Source organism: Colias eurytheme, chromosome 11 (assembly GCF_061535395.1).
Source record: "Colias eurytheme isolate Ceu_HAF_F1 chromosome 11, ilColEury1 Martin Lab GWU primary, whole genome shotgun sequence".
Classification (NCBI taxonomy): domain Eukaryota; kingdom Metazoa; phylum Arthropoda; class Insecta; order Lepidoptera; family Pieridae; genus Colias; species Colias eurytheme.
In genome coordinates, this window is record NC_142990.1 from 10,194,388 (window position 1) to 10,217,003 (window position 22,616).

A 22,616-nucleotide genomic window follows, 5' to 3' on the forward strand; every position below is an offset into this window, starting at 1 on the left:
ACAGTGTACACCTATTCTATTCAGTTTTGCTAACCGTTGAACATTTTAACTATGTAATTTCAAGGTAGAGCTAAACATAAATATCACATCTCCATAAAGAATACCTCCGACTGGCCTGTGTTTGTAAAATCTTATAATAATAATTAATAATGATGATTAATCTTGAATTCCCCAGTCTTACTTCAAAATGAATAATAGTTATTTCGGCACCGAAAACAATTATGAGCCGAACCATAACATAAATATTTATATTTTAGTTCAAGCAAATTCGGAATCCATGAATGAATTATTCATTAATTCGAGTGTGTAGTCTCTCTTATGTGACGTAAAGTTTCGCCTACGTATTGTACACAAAAATTGGCAGAACGATTTGCGTTTTAAGAAAAATAGCAATATTCGCCAAGAAAACAGGTGGTTGCGTGCGATGTATTGCGTAGTATGCGTGTTTCCATTGAATAACGGGAAATAAATATGAAGGTATATACAATCTATATCTATATAATATATAAAAATGAAACCCGTTTTCCTTGGTCACGGCATCACGCGTGAACGGGTGGACCGATTTCGATAATTCTTTTTTTATTATATTCCTTGAAGATATAATATAAGAGGATGGTTCTTATGTAGAGAAAACGTAAATATGTACCACGGGCGAAGCCGGGGCGGACCGCTCGCGCTAGTAGATACATAATAAATATAAAATGGACAAAGAGGATTCGAAGAATATTTTTCACTGGAACTTGTCATCGAAATGAATCAAACTTGAAAATGAAATGGATTGTTTTCGATTTACATTGCAGAAATTTACCTCTTAATAATAAACAATACATTCTATTATTGATTTTTAACTTAATACAAATTAAATAAATAACCTACGCCTACGTCTATTGATCCTTAAGTACTGAGCCACTAATCCATTCAGTTATTCACTTTTTATAACAACACAAATGCAATAGGTAACTAATTAGATAAAAATATACGTAAACTTATTTTTTTTTTCTATTTTGGACGACAACGAAGAGAAAAGTATATTATAAACTATGAAAATCACAGTTTTAAAAATTATGTTAAAGTACCTATGTAATATATTTATCACCATACCGTTGGATGGCAAAATAAGCACAAAAGGCTCTCTCTTATTTCCTATATCAATAAATAATGAAAATTGAAAATCGTGACGCATGTTAAAATGGACCACGGCTTTCGTTGATGTCTGACGCGCGAATTTTTAACCCGTCGATAAACAAACCGAATGAATGGATTTACATCATTGTGTATAATATTTCTCGCGTCACATTACCTCAGTCATATTTGACGAGATATTTTTATTATCTTATATCATTAGTTATTTATTGCAAAAGCAATGACGAGGAAAATTCATCGATATACATTGTTTGCCTATTTTGCGTTGAGTGATTTTGTTATTAATTATTATTTATGCTTAATAATATTAAAATATAACGTACTTTGTGACGTATCTTGTGAATTAACACTGAAATCTGCAATTATCTACTTACTAACTTTATATACCTACCCATTTACATGACACTTTTTTTTTGTACATTCAAGGGCAATAATTAATGAATTAAATACTAGGCGCACTATTTGCCTTTAAATAATTGTAAGCAACTGTTTACACGCGTGTTTCAGCACAGATAATGTAAAATGAAAACAGCAAGATTTTTTAAAAACCAAATCTTGTGTAACAAATCAAACTCAAACAAACTCAAACTCAAACTCAAACTCAAACATTTATTTATTCAATTAGACTACTTTTAGTAGCACTTTCGAATCGTCATTACATAAGTATTTTTAACATTTACCACCGATTCGGAAAGCAGTATCTATGGAGAAGAACCGGCAAGAAACTCCATAGTTGCTCTTTTAAAATCATATTGTCAATATTACATAATCTGTAACTTAAGGGGGCGCATAAAGCAAAATAACCAATCTTCTATTAGATGATACGTGTAATATGCAAGACCAAATCTAAAAAATAAAATATATATCAAACTAGATGATATGTTCAACGATTCTGTTTAATCAAAAACATAAAATATTAAAATTGACTCGATAAAAAAAAATCACCAAGTTAGCTCTAATTTTCACACTTTTACGTTTTCTACTTGACATGGTAATACTTATTATGATTTTCTTTTCATAAACAATTATATTAAAACTTTTGCAAGATATTTGTCTGAGCATTTTGTGTAATTACTTTTAGTTTTGGTTTTATCTGCGATAAACCACTTTTATCGTGACAAAATCAAACGTTTATCTCGAGAAAAAAAGAGCGCCAAAAGTGGTTTATCGCAGATAAAACCAAAACTAAAAGTAATTACACAAAATGCTCTGACAAATATCTTGCAAATGTTTTAATATAATTTTTTATGAAAAAAAAATCATAATAAGTATTACCATGTCAAGAAGAAAACGTAAAAGTGTGAAAATTAGAGCTAACTTGGTGATTTTTTTTTATCGAGTAAATTTTAATATTTTATGTTTTTGATTAAACAGAATCGTTGAACATATCATCTAGTTTGATATATATTTTATTTTTTAGATTTGGTCTTGCATATTACACGTATCATCTAATAGAAGATTGGTTCTTTTGCTTTATGCGCCCCCTTAAATCTAACTACATAATATATCATAATATGCCAAAGAACTGTCCTGTGGTTCTTACGCGACAACCCTCCATGGATTTTCATCTTCCATATATTCCTTAATGCTATAATAGGCTCTCTGAACTAATATATTTTTTACATAAGTTTTAAATTTAGCACTACCAAACTCTTTAATATTATGAGGAATTCTATTGTAAAAGCGTATACCTTGACCCATAAATGAATTTTTAACTTTAGCTAATCGGAAAAATGGCATTTCAATTCTATTTCTGTTCCTTGTGCCATAACAGTGTCTATCTCCTACTCTTGTGTGTACGTCGGCATTTTTGTGTACATGCAAAATATTATTAAATATATACTGTGATGGTACAGTAAGGATACCAGTATTCTTAAAGAGATCTCTTAGTGAGTCCCGAGCACGTAAATTATATATAGAGCGAATGGCTCTTTTCTGTAAGATAAATATAGTTTCTATATCTGCTGCCCTGCCACATAGTAGAATTCCATAGGACATAATACTATGAAAGTAGCTGAAATAAACCAATCTAGCTGTATCTTCATCGGTGAGATGCCTTACCTTTCGGACTGCATATGCTGCTGAACTGAGCTTACCTGCAGCGGTGTTGACATGGGCTCCCCACTGTAGTTTCTCGTCCAATGTTAACCCAAGAAATACAGTCGATTCTGTAGGGTGTAATACCTCCCCGTTCAAGGTAATATTTCTGCTCAACTTTTTAACGTTAGGTAGTAAAAATTCAACACAAGTTGTTTTTTTGGCATTTAATAATAAATTATTAGCAGTAAACCAGTCGGATATGTGTAAAAGAGTACTGTTCACTTCGTCAACATTTGGGTCATGCCTATCCACATTGAATATTAATGAGGTATCATCTGCAAACAGAACTATTTCACACCTATCCTGTAAATAATAAGGTAGATCATTGATATATACCAAGAACAAGAAGGGTCCTAAAATAGATCCTTGTGGAACACCAATGTTAATTGACGCACCGCTAGAACGTTCTCCATTAACAACTACAGTTTGTATCCTATCATGCAGGTATGAGGCTATGAGGTTCTGAGCTTGTCCTTTAATCCCATAGTGATTAAGTTTACGCAATAATGTACAATGTTCAACGCAGTCAAATGCCTTGGAGAGGTCACAAAATATCCCCAAAGCATTTTTTGAGTTTTCCCATGCCTTATATATATGTGTTAGTAGTGCAACTCCAGCATCTGTGGTTGAGCGCCCCTTTGTGAAACCAAACTGTTTGGTGTGCAGCAAATTATTAGAAGCAAAGTGACTAGTCAATTGGTTTAATATTAACTTTTCGAATACCTTACTTAATGTTGGTAAAATCGAGATAGGTCTATAGTTGTTACAGTCTTCTTGATCGCCTTTCTTAAATAGAGGTATAACTTTACTAAGCTTTAGTAAATTAGGAAATGTACCATAGTCACAACACTTATTAAATATGAAAGCTAAATTGTTTGCAATATTTTCTATTATATTATTAACTAAATTTACGGACATTCCCCAAAGATCACAAGTGTTTTTTAAATTAAGTGTCTTAAATGCTGTAACAATATCATTAGCAGTTACGTGACGCAAATGAAATAATGTACTGCACCCCGCAACATGGTCCCTCAAAAAGGTCTCTGCAAGTACTGAAGACGAGTTTAAATTATTAGTAATGCTAGCAGGGACACTACTAAAGAAATCTTCAAAAGCAAGCGCAACATCAGCATTTTTGTCAATAACCATGCCATTATGTACAAGTTTTATGGTATTACTTGATTTGCTTTTACCCATTTCACCATTAATAATAGACCAAACTGTTTTAACTTTATTATCCGAGTCGCGTATTTTATCTCTGATATACAAACGCTTCGCAGTAAAACAAACAATTTTAAAAGTTTTTGAGTAATTTCTAACATATCTAAGAAAAGATGGGTCTTTATTATATTGCTTCATACCATATAACTCATAAAGAACGATCCTACACCTATGTATGCTAGGTGTCGCCCATTTACTAAATGGTAAATCCTTGGTAATATTTAAAGATTTAACTTTAAATATTTTTTCAAATTCATTATGAACTAAATTAAAAAGATTTTTAAACATTTCACAAGGATTATTATGACAGGATTGATCATTCAGTACGGGCAGGTTTTTATTAATATTATCTCTAAATTTATTAATGCCTTTTTTAGTTATAGGCCTAACATTAATTCTTTTAAATTCAGGTAAGCAATCCCATTCAAAAACTACTTTCTGGCCACAGTGATCCGAAGTGAGTGTATTGAGAATATTTTTCTCTAAACAGATGCAGTCGCAGTATATATTATCAATACAGGTTGCAGAAGTAGGTGTAATTCGTGTGGGTTCATTAAAAAGTTTATACAGATTAAATGACTGAAACAAATTAACAATTCGTGTTGCCGTTTGTGTTTGTAAAAGTATATCAATATTAAAATCACCACATACTATAACTTTTTTTTTACTCCTACTTAAACGCTTTAATATTTCTTCCATGACTGTCTCAAACATATTATAGTCACTGGAAGGGGGTCTATAAACGCAAACAATAATGTAACGCTCCAGTTCAACACAGGACAGTTCAATGGTCCGTTCTACAGAAAGACTAACAATGTCAGTTCGTTCTTTGCATTTTACACTATTATGTACAAAAATAAGAGAACCTCCATGAATAGCATATGTCCTGAAGTATATACTTTTTAATTTATAATTATCAATATTTATTAACAACTGACATTGTTTAAGCCAATGTTCTGTTACACAAAAAACCTTAATACTATTATGAATCAATAATGTTAGTATAATTGTAATAATATTATGATTACTATTAATTGTTACAATATGATTTATTCTTTTTGGATTTGTTGTGCGTGCCATTTTCAAAATTAAAGTTGTGGAAAATATCTTACAACATTAAAATTATTATTTAGGTATAACGTAAATTTTTCACATTCAATAAATTCAAGTGTACATAATTTTATGTTTTAAATATTTAATGCTTTAGAAAAAAAAAAAAAATATTATTTTAAATGCTGTTATTCAGCATTTGGCGCCATCTACACAAATGTCATCGTAGCGCATGCTGCGTCTCATTCACTCCTGAAATGCACCTCCTGAAAACTGTTAAGTTAACGCATTTATTTCAGAGATGGCGCTGTACTTATTTTAATATAAGTTATTAAAATGAATAATATTTTTTAATTATTTATTATGTGAAATATTTATATTGAGAAAGCTTGTACTACTTTAGTTAATCTTTTCGATACAATAAGATGTAAATGAAAAATATTAAAAAGTTACCCTTAAAATTTATCAAACTGTTTCTAAAGGCCCGACGAACTTTAAATTCTTACCTACGTGTTTAAATAGTCAATTTGTCAAGGGTAATCTATTATCCAGGAAAAACCGTTAAACATTATTAAAAAGGCACAATGTATTAGCGTTTCCGACGAGGGAATTCATTAGGTTTTCTTTTAAAATGTTCGAATAATCCGACCAACAATGGCCCTTTATTATTTATACCTTCCCCGTTTTTATGTTTTGTTCATTTTATATGCAAATCCTTTTGTATTCTCTTTTGTCCGATTGGTATTTTTACTTGATTTTTTATAAATTGTTACAATGTATTTGATGGTTTATTGTGAATTGTGCCGATGTATTTATTTTAGGGAATCCTAAATTGATCTGCCTTTCGAATTATTTTTTGATTTCTTTGCATGTAAATGTTATGTTTTAGTTGGCATACAAGTAATATCGAAACAATATAATTAAGAATAAATGTAAAATTATTTTATTAATTACTTAACTAATTCTGCTTTGCTAATACGTAAACTTTATGCTGTTCGACTGCTACATAATATTATATTGTAGCAAACCGTAGCAAGCTACAGCTCACAGGCAAGTTCTATAAGCATTCTACTGTAAGTCGACTGTTTTCTATACGTCGATTTAAAAATTTGATGGTTTTGTTGAGAAACTTATTGTATCGAAAGTTATTATGTGCTCTTCTATAAGTACATATTAGTAAAGTTCCGTTTAAAAAGTGGAGCTACAGCTGTGTTTTCATTTGTTCTTACTTATATCGATAAAGGAGAGCTAATAAAAACAAATGATCTTCGAAAACAAATTAAAAGCTGTCAAACCAACGAAACCTTATTAGTACAATAAAAAACAGGGAGTCCGATACAATCAAAATGCTAGAGGAACATTGTAATTAATTCTGTGATTTGTAACATTGTTAAAGAAAAGAAAGAAAATATATATTAATTATAAATGTTAATGTTAGGTTAGGTTATCAAAAATTTGACGATTAAAAAATGAGGAGTTATAATAATTACTATTGGTTATCATGATAGATTGGTAGATTAGAGACATTGTAGTGTATGCGTAAACCTACTGTTAAAGAACTATTTCTTCTAAATATTACTTTCTTTCTTCTTTCTTCAAACAGGTAGGTGCCTTATGTAACAAAAAAAAATATTCGGCTAGATATGTTTTCCGAATTGTCACATAATAAGTGTTGTATTTACATAAAAATTTGGAACATTCTAGTGCCCACCTGCATGGCGTGGTTCCCAAGTTGCTCGTTATTTGAAGGGTCCAGGGACAAATAGTGTAGAGTTAGGAAGAAATAGACATTCCGTTATTTAATAATTTTTGTTTACTTATAATATTCTTTAATGTAAGAACATTGATTTAACGTTAACCAAGGATGGAAGGTTAACCAAGGATATTATTGGTAGGTATATATTTGTTAATGCATTTTTAGTATGTGGTTATTCTTTCAATGAAATATGTTTCTTTCAATAAATAGATGTTTTATTATTGCCGGTTGTTACTTATTGCTTGTGATAGTTACGTATAATATGAGATCATTCATTTTAACGAGTTTCGGAGAGTATAGGAGATTGTTTTATCTATTAAATCTCGGTCGAAATGCAATCTGATAACTAAATTGCTCGTTAAGAAAGTTCATTAGTGAAATAAATGTTAAAGCCTAAGCTAAAAGAGGGCTATCTTATTAGATAAATACGAGTGAATATAAAATTTTATCCAGCAACCAGCAACTCACTATCACATTGCTCATAATTAGGTTCACAAAATCTCTTTATAACATACGTTGCTATGTGAGAGATAATACTGGTCAGTCGTTACATACACCATACATTCCAAAAGTCTTCATTCAAAAATGTAGCCTATGTTATTCAATTTTAAAGCACTTTTTCAACAACTCCAGTTGTATAGCAGCTTTAGTTAAGTAAGTGCATTTTCATGAGTGCCATTTCCACAGTACGGTTAAAAAATTGAATGCTACGCAAAATTGAAAATTATCTTGCAAACGTGACCTAAAAATAGTTTTACATTTTCACATAATTTTAAATTCACTACGGAGAGGCAACCTAATTTATACGAGTCATGTTTACCCTTTTGTAGTGTGTATTTACTATCATAGGACTACATGCAATATTGTATTGTTTTATAATAATTCTATCGAATATTATGATACATATTAGCTGTCATTTAACTTCATATAATTTCTATTAAGTATTGTTTGACTAGTATTCTAGAGACCTATTTTACTCAGGATAGTATTGTATGTACTTTATTATTAATAAATATTTACTTAAAATAATGGATTGATTGGAATACATCCCTTAAAAATTGTCCATATTTTTAATGATTTACTATAATATTACCTGTCTAAACTTTAATAACTCTTCACACTGTGTTCTCAGCTATTTGTCTCAACATAGATTAGTGTAAGTGATGTCGTGCGTGCACACCTGCGGTCCGTGTGTCAACGGAAGGGTACAGTGGCCCTTGAGGAAGATTTGCTATATATGTTAACAGGAATTATGTGGAATGTTGGTACTTTGTGATTGGATGAATGGAAAACGCTCTATTGTACAAAATTTTGAAGTATGTGAAAAATTAGGTATAATACTTAATGAAATAATAAAAGGAGAGAGAGGCAGAGCGTTGCTGTAAAGCTGATAGCGATCTTCAGGCAACCCAAATATTAATGTTTGGTAAATAGTATTCATATAGGAAGATGTTCGTTTGATGATTTAAATGGAAAAAATAAAATGCTTGAAAATAAGAATTGTTGTGGCGTGTACTAAATCGAACTAATAAAAATACTCCAAAATCCGTTGTATGTGTAAGATTTATTCAAAAACTATTATCTAGGGTACAGTCACGTAGTTGTCGAAAGTCTAAAAGACTCTTAACTTGTAGGGTTTAGCGTCTAGCAAGTTAAAGACGTGAGCAGCCTAATATAATTTGGTGCTAAAAGGCAGACAAAGCGTTTGACTAATTCTTTGGTCTTATATTTTTTACTATAATATATCGACAGAAACCAGATTTTTATTCCAGGTAGAGAGTACTGTTAAACGACTACAAAGAGGAGGAGGTTCTCAATTCGGCCGGTATAATTTTTATGTATGTACACTGATTTTAATTATTTACAATTAGAATGAAGCATTTATTTTACACTTATTGAATTACTAACTTTCCGCCCGCGGCTTCGCCCGCTTTGTTGAAAACCTAATATATTATATACTTCCTTCCTCTATTGAATCACTATTAAAAAAAACCGCATCAAATCCGTTGCGTAGTTTTTAAGATTTAAGCATAGGACAGAGAAAGCGACTTTCTTTTATACTATTTAATTACATTTTAGCAAGCTGATTTAAAGCAAGTTTAGGGATAAACGAAATTGAAACGTTATCTGTATATTCGTCTTCCTCAGCATCAAAGTGCACATCCAATATCAGTTTTATTAAAATGCAATCATTCGGAAGCAAGCTCGAAAGATATTCGAAATTATCGTATTACGATTCGACAAATGTGTTAAATATGTATTTGGTTCATGGATATTGGATATATTACATATATCGTTTTTGAGTTCTATTATATTATTATTAGTAACGTGTTTGTTAATTGTTCCAATGAGGCTTGTGCTAATAGTTGATATCTCATTCAAAAACTAAAGAATCGTCTCGGGTAAAATGTTCAAGTATAATTTTCTCTGTTGCTTTAGATTTGAGTTCTACACTAGTCAAAGCGAAATTTTAATCAAACTGTTGTTTAATCGGTTAAAAAATAATAACATACAATTGCTAACATACAAATTTATTTATCCGATATTGATTAAGCTCCTACGAGTACCGTACGATTTACGCCGCAGCAGGATAGCATACAAGACTTTTTTTTATTTTTTTTATTCATAAATAGATAGGTAAACATTTGGCCGCTGTTTCACTGATGGTAAGTGACTCTACCAACTAACTACTCTACCAAAACTTTCTTTGTTATATAAACGTTATTTGTTGCTATCCATACTAATATTATAAATGCGAAAGTAACTCTGTCTGTCTGTCTGTTACTCAATCACGCCTAAACTACTGAACCAATTTGCATGAAATTTGGTATGGAGATATTTTGATACCCGAAAAAGGACATAGGCTACCTTTTATTGCGAAATATGTACCACGGGCGAAGCCGGGGTGGACCAGTTGTAAACTTATATACCTAATTATAATTTCACAACAAAACTCAGATTGTCAACTTGGTAATTCATCTCGGTATGTAATAATCCAAAACTGTATACAATTTCATGATAATATGTGCTAACTATGATAAAGTTTATGACGTAAAGGCACGCCTTTGAAGTGGTGGAATGCCTCAAGTAATTAGCAAGGATGTCCCTTACAAATGTCTTGTACATGTGATGTTCAGTTTTAGACTGGTTTTAGATGATTTATTGTTATTTAAACCTGTTACTGAATGTTTCTCTTGATTTTGTCTTTGATTAATAGTTTTTCGTCAGTGTAAGTGAAACTTCTTTAGGCGCGTTGAGAGTTAAATTTCAGGGTCGCGTCTTGATCGTCACGTCTTGGCAATACCATCACGTTATGGAGTAAGTCGACGATTTTGGTATCTTTGAATCTTGGCAAAGAAGTTTCACTTCTGTCACGTGTGCACGCTCGCTCTTTTTTGTGTGTCATACTCATATATTTTCATCTTCATTTACGTGTGAAGCATGCACGTATCAATTATCTGCATCAAACAAGCAAACTTTTACATTTTTACAGTAAATTTAAAGGTTTATTAAACTAAATATTAACGAATTATTTATTCTAAATTTGAGTAGATCTATAAAAGTTGCGTAAAAACACTATTTAACCCTCTACTACCTGACCCTAATTTCTTATACGTAACTACCTACTTGGAGTCTCTCAGACTCCCATACTTTGAACTCTGAATAAACAAAAACTATTATAAATGAAAATAAATTAAAGGAAACATGTTATAGCTTGAACACTTCTTTATTTCTTAAAAGTAAAAAAAATACATATAACCTTATGGCTTATACTTAAAAACTACACTTTTTTTTTAAAGTAAGCAAAATTTTTTCAAAAGTTTTACACTTTTATTAAATGAGATCTTCAAAAAACTAACAAAAATTAGGAACTCTCTTCATAAATTGTTTAAAGTTTAGTAACTAATCAACATAAAGTGACAAAAATTTTTGGCAAAAAATATTTTTTTTTATAAAATTGCAAGGCTCAAACTTTACAATTTTTCCCGGCATATTGAGCACGCCGTGTAGGAGCACTGCAGGCATGTAGGCTTCTTATATATGAAACACAAGTACTGCGTCTTAAGTTTTTTTTTTCGGGTCACATGTAAAGCAGTATTGCCAACTTTTCAGGTGCTTCATAACTACATCCTGCATCTGCATCTCTGTATTCGATGCAGAATCACAGGGAAAAACACAATTTTCTTCAATATCTTCCTCGTGTTCACTGCACAGTTCATCAAAACATTCTTCTTCGTTCGAGGAAAGGTCCTCCTCGAACCAACGATCAATATTTTTATCATTCAAGGTCATTCTGAACTAAAACAGAAAAAAAAAGTTTCATGAAAAAGTCACGTAACTACCTACCTGGAGTCTCTCAGACTCCACGACATAGGTTTTTACTCACCAAAACACAGCGCGCGCTCGTATGATGTCGACGAGTTCAGGCGCAGTACTGCAGGCAGAGGGGCGAAGGTACACGGACGCACACCGTTCAAATACATTTGCTTGTAAAGATATAGACAAAAATAAGACTGCTGGAGTCTGAGAGACTCCGGTCAGGTAGTTGAGGGTTAAAAAAGTTAAATTTAATCAGTAAAAGATCAGAGATGTAGTACTTGCAGCTTAGGTTAAGCGATTGGAAGTAATGCCAGCCAATTTAATATGTATTTCATGTTCCCGACGCGAGATTACATAGTTTCCGTTGTTAGGGGACTCTCTACATTTATACGGTTTCGCATCGCTATAGCTTAAGTACACTGCTTCGATAGTTCCAAAACTGGCCAGTGTTAACCACCCTTCAACCTTGTAAATAAAAAATATATATTCAAATTGAAAATTAAAAGTTAAAATTGAATTTTCAACATTGAGAAATTCGAAAGAGGAATAAATAATCATCTAGAAATTCATGGCTTGGAAATACATAATAGATAACAAAAAGGTAAACTATGTAAGAGTTAACTGTGTCGATGTTGTAGCGAATTCCACAAGAAAAGCTATCCCTTAATTGAGTACATTCACTTGGTAATGTTATCAAAGGTACGTTAGATGTAGATATGAATGGGATGTTCATTAAAATACTCATTCGTTGAATTATCAATCGAATGAGAGCAGCAGTGTAATAAAAGCTATCTTGAATATATGCCATCAATAGCGAGTGTGAAAGCTCTGACCCAATTCATCTCGAAGTATAGATCGTGTTTCAGTAAAACATGTTATGTAAACAAAAATATTTACTCCATTTAGTTGTTATATTTTTCCATTACATATCGAGGTCGCACTTACAGTTATATATTGTCCTAGTGATATTTATCTAGTGCAGATTATTTGTTATGTTTCCAAAAATAATTGTTATTTTTTAATAACAATTATGATAACATATAATTGTCATTTAAAATTAAATCTCTTCGAAAAACCTATTGAATTTGACTTGGATAAAAAGAAGCTACTTGTCGGATAATGCTCATTAGTTAACACTAATGAAACGGTATATTTAAGTATGTAAATTGTAAACCTGATTAAGAGGAAAACTCCTAAGCATAATAATCAGTTTTAAAAAGTTTTTTCTTTCGTATGTAAAAAACTGCCTGTATATATGTAGGTACACATTGTGATTATTGTAAAAACGCACGCTTTAAACAGAATTCTAATTGAATAAGTGTTTTTTTGAGTAAGTCAGTTATTGCCTTTTGTGTAGGTAATAATATCAACAGAATCATTGTTAATTGATAATATAGCTTCAAAACTAACTTACAGTTGTAAGAAAAGCAGCTTCAGCAAAAACAAAGGCCCTTGCAGGATATTGAAAAAAAGTGTTTCGGTTAGAATTTTAGCGATCACTAACGTCTCTACGTCAGATATTCTCAACGAATAAGTGTGTATCATCCCACTACTAGTACCTGCCACTCGCCATAAATCGGAGGCACTGGCAACTGTCGTCGAACCTGCAATATAGGAGAATTATAGGCCAGGAAATTAATTCTGTCGAGCCAAGTAGGGTTACACGGGAAACGAGGGTGGCAACACTGTCACGCATTTGTACGCTTTTCAGTGAAAAGGTTGGTAGCTATTTCAATTATTTTTTGTGATTTTTGAAGAGAAAACTTCTTTAGCGGCGTTGGGTATAAAATCTTAAACTCGCATCAGGACACGTGGCCTGATCGAAAAAGCGTAAGACGGATGTTTTTTTTTTTAGCCCTTATATTCCATGCGTAAGACGGATACCATTCCAAAATATCAAACATGCTGAACGTTAATAATCAAGTTTTCACTTCTGCCGGCACTCCCGGAGTGCAACCCGTCTTTTTTTATATTTTACTGCAATGTATCGGGTACAAAACGAGAAAAGACACAGGCTCAACTAGGTAAGTAAAGTAATGTATACATTAAAACTAAAAATAAATTATAAAGACCTTTCATATTATATATTTACTCTATACTTATTACTAATATTTTTACTTAAATTGTACATAATATACTTAATACTGTTATCACTTATCAGACCTGATGGTTACACGTAAATACAACGAACGTATCGACATTTCCCATAAGTAGACTTAGACAGGGCTCCCACCCAATATTAACTAATATATTTTATCAAAAGGTTATCCATAGTTATATCTGTGCAAGATATATTGTTTAAATTCCATCTTAACTTTACATTTTACGACACGATATTATAAAATTCATTTTTTTTTTGTTTTATGACATTAGGTTCTACGAAAAGGTAAATTAACACGACAGTGGACATATCCTTTTGAATCATAAGTAAATTACAATTTTTTTAGTTTTGTCAGTAAACATTTGAAAATATTATGCCCCTTAAATGCAAGTACATTTTTCACATAATTCGTGACATCAGCTATCGTATCGGACAATGTAGAAACCTTAAATCTAAAGCATCCTAAAGGAGATGCTTTTAAAATCTCTATGGTATTCATTTCAACCGAGATTCCCAGCATTTTACATTAAGACGACGCACGGAAGACAGGCTTCTAAGGGTGTTCTTACATTTCGCGAAGCGTGTACAAGTACTGGAGTCTCTAGTGGTAATATACACTGTGGCCATTAGGAGGAAATGTTTTGAGAATTCTTAGAAAGGCTCTGTTGTAAGTACTCTGTGGGAAATTCTAAATTGCGTTTACCTTGTTAGGTTAAGTTGAGGTGGATGTAAAATTAAGTGTACGTAGAGGTAGAGTATCTAACTAAAATATTATTCTTGTTCGTATAAATTTACAAATGGTAAATTTATTTTTGTCTGAATTGTTACGCTCAATATTTTTGAGTTTATTTACTACCTAGTAAAATTTAAAACCATATAGTTAGGGCACTACCTTGAATTATTACCTATTTATATTTATATTTCTTCAAACCCACACAACATGAGAGTATTTATTCATTTAAAACCACAGATAGTAACAATAATATTCACACATTATACTGTTTACTATGTTTACTAGTCCTGGTTCCAATAACACGAATGAGGCGGTACCACTAACTCGAGAATGTGAATTCATTTACCATGAACGTTTCATTTGAGTGACAAACGACTGATTTAACAACTATTTGTGATTAAATTGAGGAGGTGTGCTGATTGCTTTCATATAGCGCTGTGGTGTTTGGATTGAGTTTAAAGGATGTTTAAATATATTGTTCTGAATGAGGTTTCATTGTATTTGATGAAACTTCTCTCATTATTAGTTTTCGATTTTGATTATCACTTTCATCTTACTGACTCTTGCTGTATTGTTTCGAAAAGAAAACTTCTTGGAAATCGCTTCTTTACGTGTCTTTACGTTAGTGTTAAGATAAATTTCCATAAACTTAATCTGTAAGATAAACTTAGATAACACAATTTCTTTTGTCAAAGTTATGACGTATTTTACCGACCTAATGTTTATTTAATTTTACTAGTGTAGTGTATCTATGAAATAGATATATACATTGTCTCACGTACACCAGTGGTGGGGACAGCTTATAGCTGCCATTAGTCAGTCGACGGCCGATGCCGGACTGGAATGGACGTGTTCCCGCACTATTGAGTGTAGTGGTGAGCCAGTGCAATTCTACATATATACGTACTGTAAGCACAGTACAAGTGGCGACGAGGTAAAAGGTCAGTGTTACAATATTATAAAGAGTACGCGTGCAATAAAAAGTTTTAAGAAATTTAATAAAAAAGGGAGAGGGTATGTACTAACATAGCAGAATTCATTTTGAAATGTTAAAAACAGAATAACCATACGTCCGTTGGTTCATATTAAATACAAATGCAATTTCAATCTTATCCAAAATCCTTCACAAGTTAAAATAGAACGACAAAATAAAAATAAAATCTTTCGAATTTTAATCTAGTAATTAGAATACGCAGTTATTTTGGTTTGAATAATTTATTGAATATAATATAATTTATTGAATTTAAGTTATTTATTTTCAAGACATCCTGTGAGCATAATATAATGTAATCAGGAGAGGTTAAACTTCTTGTTATTTTGAGTTAATTATATGGTCACACACTCACATTGAGGAAACCTAGTTTAGAGGCTTCTGTGATAATAGATATTTAATGAACAGTACCGTGTTTAGGTTGTTGGTAAATAATTACTCACTCACTATTTAATTTCGCTTATTTGTTCCACTCAGAAGGAGAAAAAATAAGTATAAACTTACTATGTACACACTGAATTCATAATACACTTATTAGAAATTAAACAATAAATGCTGATAAAAACAAATAGACAAGGAATAAGAACGAACGATTTTAAATTTAAACAGAATTAAACTGTATTGAAACATTTTAGAACTACCCGCACATTAATGAATATTTTAGCCGCAGAACGCATACAACGCTTATACTGCGACTCGTTAAATGCGAATATAAATATGAAATAAAATATTTGAAATACTTGTTTGAGTAATATATACATAATATTATAAAAATGCATACACTAAAATACTGTGTGTTAGCCACACCTAGTTTTATTATATTATTCAAGTGGCAAACTATTTAAGTGTCTTAACGTTTTCACGACTGCTACTTATCTGTAACTAATTTCGTTAAATTAGAAATAAATATTTAAAATGTCGTTAGACTATAAATAGATTGGGTAAATTAATATATATCCATGTTTGTTTAATGCATAAAAAGCCACAATATAAATACAAGTGGTAACCTGTAGTAATTACCAAGATGTGACAAAATATTATGGACTCGCAACCGCCATGGTTATAATTTTATATTATTATGACATTACATGTAAATTGGGCGGCCAAGCGTGGGTCGACCTCCCACAAGATGGACAGACGACCTGGTTCGAGTGGCTGGGAGTCACTGGATGCAGGCCGTCCAGCAGTGGACGTTCCATGGCTGAAACGACGACGACGAGTAAACTCGTTTGAATTTCATATTCTATTTGAAATGAAAATAGATGGACTTCCATTAAATTGGAGGTATTGACTTCCATTAAATTGGAAGTATGGACTTCCATTAAATTGGTAGTATGGACTTCCTTTAAATAGGAGGTAGGGACTTCCTTTGAATAGGAGGTATTGATTCCCTATATATAGGAGGTATGAAAGAAAGAAAGAACGATGACTTCCTTTAAATAGGAGGTAGGGACTTCCTTTGAATAGGAGGTATTGATTCCCTATATATAGGAGGTATGAAAGAAAGAAAGAAAGATGACTTCCTTTAAATAGGAGGCAGGGACTTCCTTTAAATAGGAGGTAGGGACTTCCTTTGAATAGGAGGTATAGATTCCCTATAAATAGGAGGTATAGATTCCCTATAAATAGGAGGTGTTGATTCCCTATAAATAGGAGGTATGGACTTCCTTTAAATAGGAGGTAGTGACTTCCCTTAAATAGGAGGTATTGATTTCCTTTAAATAGAAGGTCTGGACTTCCTTTAAATAGGAGGTATCGATTTCCTTTTAAAAGGAGGTATGGATTTCCTTTGAATATGAGAAATTGACATTCCTTAAATGGGAAGTGTGCCATCGGGACGAGGCTACTTTACATTCGAACGTTTTCAATGGGAAAATGTATCCAACAGTAATTCTACGTGTCACTCTTTGGTTGGTGCCAAAGGTAAGGTGTCGACTGTCGAGGTCGACAAGTGCCAGCAGGCCGGCAACTTCACTTTGCGCAGCATGGATGGCGCTGCCGCTCTCACCACCGCTTCGAACGCCATGTCATCGCGTCGTGCACCGCAGGAGTCGAGCTTCGAGCGTCATGCATCGAGTATCATTCGTTGATACGCAACACGATATCCTAGGTACCGTGACATCACATCTGGGTCCGCGACACCATGCCTGGTGTCCGCTACCACGTCGAGCAACGTGTCAACACATCCAGCCGGTGCTCATCGGAATCCAGGGTGACGTATAACTGGGTGACTGGTACCAAACTAATCTGTATTGCAATCATTCACATAAAACGGTCAGTAGATAATATAATTTCACATTGAGTGTGCAATTAGAAAATAAAGTAAGTTTTCAAACTGTAGTAACTTCACAATGATGCGATGGTTATACTGAACAGATTTTGTTGTAGGTTGTAACGTACAAAACCAGTGTGTAGTTAAATCTTATTACATTAAATTTAACCCAACGTTTTACGTAGTTATATAATTATTATCTCGTGTGATATTACTAGTATTTCACGTAGTTTGGAACCTACTGATGATCTACATCAGTAATTCATGATACATATTTCAAAAAAATAAATCCTGTGGCGTAAGCACGTTTTTCATATTAATTGCACGAAAAAAAGGAGGAATAAATACTCAAATTATGACCAGATATCAAAATAAACTATATTAGCAACGTGTAAAGTTTATACTGCAAAAATAGTTTAAATTCTAGAAGTATTACAATCTACCTTCATAAATACCAGACAGTTTTAAACAACTACCTATAAATATATTGCAGACAGGGTTGATACTCACTTACTTACTTATTAATTATTGACATCATATTGGACATGCATTTGCAATAATAATATTATAAGAGTAATTTCGTTATGTATCGAAATAACACTAGTGACATACCTACCTAATATTGTTTAATGTAATTTAAAACATAAATAATTTCTCGTTCAACTACGAGTGGAAGGATTAAGAATCTTATAACTTGTATATAGGTAATATCTTTGTAATTACATTCCACAAATAATGATGATAATATGAATTTAAATATACCTTAACGGTTTTGTAGTTAGCAAGTTAACACTAGCAACGAAAGTCATTGAATTGAACGTAAACGATAAACATTCACTTGTCCATATATTATAATGAAAAACCATTTGCGAATTATTTTGAATTGATTTCTTGACTACCCACGTTAGTACGTACTAGTCGACAGATCTTACCCTTGACAAATCGAAATGACATGCTATGCAAAGACAGCTTTATAACTACTTGAATAAAGATGAAAAGTAATGCGTTAAGTACATAGTTGCATCAAGAGATTTAATAAGTTTTTCGTAACTTTTGATTAAGGCGTGATTTCCATTTGACTTTAATGCATATCTACTTAATGAAAAAACGTGATGTACAGTGCCTAATTGACTATGAAAAAGAGGCAGGTTTAATTTAATCGAATAGAAGGTAAATCGAAACACTTAATACTCGCATATTTTAATACTTTCTTATTTACGCACTTCATAATAAAATGTAACAGATAATTACGTGTTTAGATAAGCAGCTGACATAACGTAAATCCTATGGTTAGAATACGTATCTTGAATTGGTTTTTGAAGGTTGTTCATTTATTGTATTGTTTAAGGTAATTTAGAATTCAAACAAAAGGTACTTAGATCTCAAGAATGTTTGGGTCTGTTGAAGATTAAGATATTTAGATTGTTTACACAAAAAATACAAAAATAGCACGGTTATTGGCGTATACATAATACATAATAATATTATCGTCAGATAAAGTCAATTGGTTTAAAGGAGAAACTGAACACGTTTTTAGTAGGTAATTGTGTAGCTAGAATTCAGAACGCAAATCCTAAACATTGAGACATTTGCAGTTTGAGTAATAATCAATATAAACATGTAGCATTGAATTTGGTGGTGTACACTCATCAGTACGGAATCTTGGCCACTTACAAATATGCTGATATTAAAAAAATAAAAAAAAATAAAAATAAAAATAAGAATAAGAATAAAGTTAATAAGTTTGAAGATATGCATATACTTTAAACTTATGTTAGGTAGTAAAAACATGAAGTTCAATAATAAGTTTTGTACTATTTTTTTAGCAAGCCAAAATTTGTAAATTTAGATAACAATGTCATATTTTCTATAATTGTCTAAAGGAGATTGCCCAAGTGACTATGGCACTTGGTATCGCAATCAAACTTGTTGTGTCAAGATGAAATATAGCTCAATTTGAAGTTTGATGTTGGTACTTTTAGAAACGATTAAAGTTTTCTTTAAAAAAATAATTTATCGAGTTTAAACTAACGATGAACGTTAAGTTTTACATTTATTACATAGGTAATATTTTGATTTACAAGACAAATGTGAAAAGTGAATCGTAATAAACATTATTTCAAAAGAACGTCAAACAATGCGTCGAACCAAGAAGCGTCGAACACATTCATTCAACATTCATTTCAAATAGATACTATGACATATGACGCAGGATGCTTGCTAGAGAGATAGATATATGTGTCAAAACAAAAACTTTTACTTTTATTTCTATTTATTCGGTATTATTTAGACTTAATATTGATACATATTATGATCATTGTAAATGCAAATAGGAATTAACAATATCGCGAATACGTGGCACAACTAAAATTTTGCCGATGCCACCCGTGGTCATTCTCCTTTGTTGAACTGTCGAATACTACAAAATGTCTAATCATTTTGAAGGACAGACGCTGTTTATAAAATGTTGGATAATGTTATACACTTCTATACAATATTCGTTTGAAAATAGAAAAAATTTTTTTGAAAAGGAAGGGCAGGGGTAGAAGCTAGTACGGAATGAGTTTATCAAGTATCAAACGAGTAGGTTTGATAAGTATGTTCTGATTTTAAGAGTTCTTCATTAACTTAGGTTTCAAAGTTCTATTGGGAATTATTGATTAATAACTTGATAACTGTATAATTCTATAATTTTTCATTATGTGATTATTTGGAGCGAAAATTAATTAATTTTGAAAAAGGAAGGGATGTAGTGTATCTATGAAATAGATATATACATTGTCTCACGTACACCAGTGGTGGGGACAGCTTATAGCTGCCATTAGTCAGTCGACGGCCGATGCCGGACTGGAATGGACGTGTTCCCGCACTATTGAGTGTAGTGGTGAGCCAGTGCAATTCTACATATATACGTACTGTAAGCACAGTACAACTAGGTTTCCGCCCGCGTCTTCGCCCGCGTAGTCAAAGAAAAACCCGCATAGTTCCCGTTCCCGTGGTATTTCCGGGATTGCGTCATTTTTCCGGGATAAAAAGTAGCCTATGTCCTTTCTCAGGTATAAAAATATCTCCATACCAAATTTCATGAAAATTGATTCAGTAGTTTAGGCGTGATTGAGTTACAGACAGACAGAGTTACTTTCGCATTTATAATATTATAGTATGGATTAGTATGTCGGTATGTAGAAAGTGAGAATCTATGAATTAAAACCTAGCTAAAAGTTAAATGTTGTATGACATAAACTAAGTTCCTCGTATAACTTATTGAATATAACATTTGCTATAACTTTACGTAATACTTAGCAAGATGCGATACGTGACTCAACCAAATGACATCTCGTGAACTTTGCAAACAAACCGAGAGGGTGAGGAAATATCAATCCAAATTCGGCCCTAAGAGGGTCCCTTGAATGGCAAACTCACAACTTGTCTAATGATGCATTACTGTGATTCAATGCTTCACTACAACATAATCCTGAAGTTAACATTATCAGCCAATCAATAATGAACTTTATTGACGAGGAATATGCTAGGGAATTGAATGATGATGTACGCACATAGGATGTTTTAGAACCTCGGTGTCAAAACCAGGTGGTTTGTAAACTATTCCGAGATTCGTTCTTATCATGATGTCAAATTCAATTTGGTAACATTTGGCGATATTCGCAGATTGTACTTGAAGTTACAGAAGATAATCTTTGCTACGGCTCGCTACTAGTTTGTTAGTGGTCGTGAATGGGAAACTTTGTAAGTGTTTCGGTTCTGATTGCGGTTTTTAGAATTCGCCCTGAATAGATGGAATATTGAATGGAATTCTTAACTTGAATTAAGTGAACGAGAATGTTCGTTTGTTATTAAATATCGTACATAAATTTCATATTGTTAGGACGCTGTGCAGAGCGGAAAGTTTTTCGTTTATTTTTATCGAGATTTTAACTGATTGAATTGACTGTACTTTTTGGAAGATTTTGTATTAAAACATTTTCTTATTAACCAACTGAATACCTAAAGGTTTGGAATTATTTCTATTTTCCTCGCCGTCGATTGAAGTTGATGTTCATTGGAATTTTTGGATTAAGAAATTTCGGAAATATCTCAATCAGGAAATCTTTGCTGGCATTCCTGAGGCGGCGTTCATTTGCAGCCACGGCCCGATGGACAAATACTGGATAGAAAATTGTAGCTTTTATTTAAATGTTATAGTGTCTTTACGCAAAAATAAATTACAAACAAAAATAAATTTGAAATAGTTATTACGTTATTGTCATAAATACACATCAATAATATTTATTTACAAAAATTGTGATAAAAATTATAATTAATCAAATAAATATTCGGTAACTCTAGATTTAATTTCACATGTATAATGAAGAAGTAAACTAAGAAGCAACTTCTGGCATCCTTCACGCTTAGTTAAGGAAATAATTTAGCAAGACGTTAGTACAAGACGGTATCGTAGTTCCTAGACTCGGTTAAACTGTAACTAGAAAAGTTTGTGCTTTACAATCTATTTCAGGACTATATTATTAGATTTAGGAAACCTTACCCAAGTTTGTTACAGCTGTTGCCGTGAAAAGGTACGTCTTGTAGAGTTATTTATTTATTATAGTATAGTACCTAATACTGTAGGAAAGTCCATTAAATACTTAAATGTCTTCAATGGTAGTTACGTATGAAATTTTCATTTCATATATGTGCTTTCTACTAAGAGAAATTTACACAATAATTGTATTATTTTTTCTTAGATAGATTTACAAGATATGAAACTTCTTCTAGATATTGTTGCAACAAGAGGTTGTTATATCTTGCCTATTATTGCAGCGTTTATTTGCAACGTATTCTCGGGAAATAGTGCATTAATAGACATTATTTACAACATATCCAGGAGAACAATGGAAAATTCTAGAAAAATAATAAACAAAAACGTAT